The sequence below is a fragment of the Callionymus lyra genome, chromosome 15 (assembly GCF_982586985.1).
Source record: "Callionymus lyra chromosome 15, fCalLyr1.hap1.1, whole genome shotgun sequence".
Classification (NCBI taxonomy): Eukaryota; Metazoa; Chordata; class Actinopteri; order Syngnathiformes; family Callionymidae; genus Callionymus; species Callionymus lyra.
The window spans coordinates 3645027-3650570 of NC_141832.1; the positions used below are offsets into that span (position 1 = coordinate 3645027).

General features: G+C 37.6%; 1 long non-coding RNA gene across 1 annotated transcript; it reads right to left on the reverse strand.

Moving 5' to 3' along the window:
• Positions 1 to 2063: 2063 nt before the first annotated feature.
• Positions 2064 to 3067, reverse strand: LOC148064523 (uncharacterized). The gene is made up of 5 exons (XR_015713454.1): positions 2952 to 3067; positions 2777 to 2849; positions 2613 to 2697; positions 2365 to 2528; positions 2064 to 2295 (listed from the first exon to the last, which is right to left on the reverse strand). It is a non-coding gene; the product is annotated as an uncharacterized LOC148064523 (long non-coding RNA).
• Positions 3068 to 5544: the final 2477 nt, after the last annotated feature.

A 5544-nucleotide genomic window follows, 5' to 3' on the forward strand; every position in this document is an offset into this window, starting at 1 on the left:
GCAAGTGAAGAACAGAAGTACAGCTGCTCATTCTTATTGTCTTATTCTTATAAGATGCACCATGGGCTTGACTGGTGAGGCTTTGAAGGATCTTCAGAGCCTTTGAGGAGCAGCAGCAAGTCAGCATGACGTCACTCGAACCATGACTCGGACCAGAAACTACTACACACAAGTCTTCGATGAGGACGAGACCATCAACGTCGTGCAGATTCACTCTGATGGTTACTCGTGACATTTGTGACGATCTGTGAACAATTGTTTGATATGAAACCTGTAATAAAGCACAATTTGATTTCATTTTGAATAACATCCCATAGTATTCATCATCAGTGCAGGTAATGTGTTGTGAAAATGACTATTGGTGATTTAGAAGTTGTAACAAAGTCTCTGTTTACCCTGGTTTGAGATCGACATAGAGTTCAACATGAACAATATTCAGGCAAAGCAGACATCATATGTTAATGAATCATGAATTAATTAATGCTTTATTTCAAACATGTTACATAAGAAAGTAAACTTAAGACAAACAAACAAAACCAATGACATTAGTCAAACAATAATTATAGTCAAAACAATATTTACCCAACAGGTCCAAATTAAGAAGGATGAAGCATAAGCTCATTTATACCTAACCCTTCACTACTCAATTATTAACCATCAACACCCAAAGTACATAAACAAACAAACATGCAGCAAAACACAGTGGAGATATTTAAGATATAAATAGAGATAAACCAGTGCTTTCTTGAAATCGACACACTTGCAATGACTTTCATAATGTTGTCATTCCATGTGATATGGGTAACAGCAAAAAAATGATTTAAATCATCAGTAATCATCGTTTAAAATAGCAACTGAAGAGCTATTTGTAAATTACACTCAAACTATGAAATAGAAGACAGCACGTCTAAAAGCTTTGTGAGACCCACAGTACATGTTTGAACTTTAAAATATACATATTTATGTTATTGATAGGTGACTCAGGACTGCTGTTATACTATCAGAAAACTACACACACCAACATGATTAATTTGTTTGTAGTGGCCTGTGCTACATCAAAGGGTTAATTCTCTAACTTCAAGAGGCATGAAGGCCGTTGTAAAGCTGATATTTATATGACACATTCAGATGGTCTCCTACTATCCTGTGAGAAGTGTGGTTCAATGAGTCCAAAAATGAGGGAGATGTTGTCATTCTTCTGTCAAGATGGTCTCTAAGTGTAACAGAATATGCAGACCCTGATCCTTCAGGAATGGACTTAGGCAACTTTTTTTCTAACCAGACCTCAGAGCTGATATTTGGATGTGTTATTCTAGACTCCATTCTGAGTTGAGCTGTGGTGGTTTGATGTTGCTATGAACTTCCTGTGCCCCATGGTATCATGGGAAACTTGGAGAAATCTGGACTTTGAAGCTCTATAAATCGACCATTGTTAATTTAAATGATCTGAAACTTTTAGAGGTTCTTCATGTTCCATTTGTACACATATATGTTCAAGGGTGTTTCTCTAGGTGCTTCCTGAAGCTACTTCCGGTTTGGGAGGGATTATCATTATGGTTCTACCAGCATATGATTTTACAGGTGTCAGAGGTCACACAGACCAAGTTTCATATGTCTGAGGGTCACAGAGGTCACAAAGAGCAAAAGAGCAACAGTCATGAAAACCACGTTTTTGGCCCCAGTTCATTCCCAGCGGCCCCTGGGGGTCTGAAAATGAGCATGACACAATTAATGTACATGTTATTGATTACCAATGTATGATTATGTTTGTACTTATGCAATACATATTATTGATTACATGTGATTATAGATGTAATTATTCCCAATATTAGTTAACTTTTAACTTTTGACACTGGACAAGCTATTAACTCCAATATGAATATTGTACATGAGCTGCTTTTTATCAACCTGTCATAATAAAAGATATGAACTGTTATCATAAAAACTTTATTTTAATTTTTTAAGCATTCATTGGTATCAATTATAGGCATCTCTGAAGTTACAACTGCATTGATCATGTTGGGATGAATACTATGCGAGCATTATTCAAAATGATGTCAAATTGTGCTTTATTACAGGTTTCATATCAAACAAATGTTCACAGATCGTCACAAATGTCACGAGTAACCATCAGAGTGAATCTGCACGACGTTGATGGACTCGTCCTCATCGAAGACTTGTGTGTAGTAGTTTCTGGTCCGAGTCATGGTTCGAGTGACGTCATGCTGACTTGCTGCTGCTCCTCAAAGGCTCTGAAGATCCTTCAAAGCCTCACCAGTCAAGCCCATGGTGCATCTTAAAAGAATAAGACAATAAGAATGATCAGCTGTACTTCTGTTCTTCACTTGCTAAATAAACTCTTACCTTGCTGTGACGCTGCCATGCGAGACAACTCTTTCAGGGAATCACAACGACTTGACAGAGAATTCCATAGGTGGTTCATCTCCTTCTCAAGAATCTTTCACTTCCTGCCGTCTCCTTACTGCCATAACAACGTCGAATCCTCTTTGTCCGAAAGTCAACAGAACCTGGAAAATATTGTATTAATGAAGTCGTTTGATTCCGATCATTTGAAGTGTAAAATCTATTGAAAAAGACTCAGTCTAGTGTACCTTCCACCTTGACAGGCACGACCGAGTGTTTCCAACAACAGAAGCCAGAAAACCTTGACCATAAGCGTCAGCATGTCAGTGCGTCCTGCCACAGAAATGTATTGATCATTATTACCAAACATGACTATTTTAATGACCAAAGTGTGTATGATGTAACATCTCACCTGCTTTTGACATGTTGACCCCTTCCACCTCCGATGGTTAGTCCAGCACCTGATATGCAGCACTCCATCTCACCTAGAAAAGAACATAACATTGCATTTTAGATTATTTCCATGATGGGATGTGCTGTAGGTTTACAAGTTTGTGTTCACTATGTTACAAATATTACTCACTTACTTCACATTTGAAATCATTTGCCAGGAACCACAGAGAGAAATGTTTCATGTCAAGCAGGTCTGGAGTTCTGGGCAGTTCTTGCAGGTCACTTCCATGCAAAAACAAAAACATTCTAGTGCTCCCTTTTAAATATAATAAATCAATAAATACAAGCAAGTATACGTGATCATTCAGAGATAAGCTCTCCATGTTTCCTTCATCCATTGTTTGATTGTGTTTCCATCTGGTTTACCTCTTTATGCTGGAATTTAAAATACTTTTCATTATTATTTTATATATATTCTTTCATTTAAAGAAAACAACAACAGATCAAATCCCTCATCCAAAAGGGTTAAAATAAACGTATACTTATATACTTAAATACAATAAATATGTTATCTGTATTAATATGCGGAAGTGATAAATGAAATCAACATCTTGAATATTAATAAAATAAATCGCCTACCATGACCCACCAATATAGAAAACTTTTTATTGGAATATAAATATATTTTCGTCCTTCAAAATAACAAAAAAAATACGTGCGTGAGTTACATTATAATTTAAAAAGCTAAGTTTTAGCGAACTAGCTCTCGTGTTAACGCACCACAGAAAGTTACATTACACGCAATGAAACATTATTTCTGAATCTTAAAGCAATAATGATATCTTACCTCAATAGACGAGTGACGCGCACCTGGTTAAGTTATGCACAAACGTGAGGATAAAATGCGATCGATCTTTGTAAACAAGTGTGACGTCATCATCCGGAAGTTGCGTATGCGGCAATTTGAAAACTTTTTAGCTGACGCTAAATTTAAACTAAACTTAATTCGGTCTTTATACAAGCACACATCTACAATTGTATTCATGGCGCTTTTAAACAAACAAGCACAATATCTCATTTTATTCCTGTGGTGTGACGTCACCGCTGCAGGATCAGTTGATTAGCATGTGTGACGTCACCCCTGCAGGATCGCGATTAATGTTGACAAACGTCACGTAGACGCTTATAATCGCAGCTAAATAAAAAGAAAACATATGTCCATAAACGCAATCTCAATGAAAGCTTCTATTTTCATAGGAAAGCGCACCGGATTATAAAGAGGATCAAGCGAAATAGCACAGACTTTATTTTACTCATTCATAAAACAATGTCAACATTATGGAGTTGAAACACCTAAAAATATACAATATAGTCACTTTTCTAAACTTAGGAAAATGTTGTCACAACATGATCTGGAGCTTGTAATCCATGCGTTTGTTTCTTCTCGTCTGGACTATTGTAACAGTTTGTTTTCATGTCTTAACAAGAAGGAGTTGTCTCGTCCGCAGTTGATTCAGAACTCTGCAGCGAGAATTCTGACCCGCTCAAGTAGAAGAACTCACATCTCTCCGGTCCTTAAAACTCTTCACTGGCTTCCAGTTTCTTTCAGGATCAACTTAAAATTCTGGTTCTTACTTTCAGATCTATTCATGGTCAGGCTCCTCCTTGATCATCACTGATCTGATCCAGCCTTACACCCCAGCTCGGGCTCTGAGGTCTGTGGATCAGAATCTACTTATGGTTCCACGCACACGGCTCAGGACCAGAGGAGAGAAATCTTTTCAGGCTGTTGCTCCTAAGCTTTGGAACGATCTTCTCTCTCTTTGCGCTTGATGGAGTCTACTGACTCCTTTAAGAAACATCTTAAGACGTTTCTATTTGTTCAGGCTTTTCCTTGAATTTCTCGAACTCCTGTGTTGTTCTCAGTATTATCTTGATCTTTAAAGTATGTACTTTTTTGAGTATTGTTTTGATTGTTTAAGCGCTTTGTGACCCTGGTCTCGAAAAGCGCTATATAAATAAATATTACTTACTTACTTACTTACTTTTACAGGACCTTTTAAGCATGTATTAATCCGCGAGAGCCTCTTGACTTCCGCGATGCGTGAACAATCCAAGCTTCAAAAAATTAAAATTAAGCATTTTTACCGATTTATATTCACTCTGTACCTCCTTAAAGTGGTTTGAGGTCGTAAAGCACAATCGGGGTTAGAGTCGCACTGTTGACATTAAACATTTCAAGTGCGCTTCATAGTTGTAGAATTACGGTAGCTAAAGGAGAAGAGCGACACGTCACGTCACGTTACCATGGCAACGAAGAGGTGGGCGACGCGTCAAATGTAATCAGGGTTGTTTGAATTCGACGTCAGGGGGTGCTCTGTATATTACTGGGTGACCGGGGTAGGCATATACCGACGTTTTTGTCCCCCCTGTAACGTTACCTTAGTGACGCCAGGGGGACATTGCACGGCGTAGCACGGTTGACGCCTTGGGTGTGAGGACGTGTTGGTATCTCTAGGTAATGTTTTTACATGTGTATCTCTAGGTAATGTTTATACATGTGTATCTCTAGGTAAGGTTTATACATGTGTATCTCTAGGTAATGTTTTTACATGTGTATCTATAGGTAATGTTTTACATGTGTATCTCTAGTTAATGTTTTTACATGTGTATCTCTAGGTAATGTTTATACATGTGTATCTCTAGGTAATGTTTTACATGTGTATCTCTAGGTAATGTTTTTACATGTGTATCTCTAGGTAATGTTTTTAACATGTGTATCTCTAG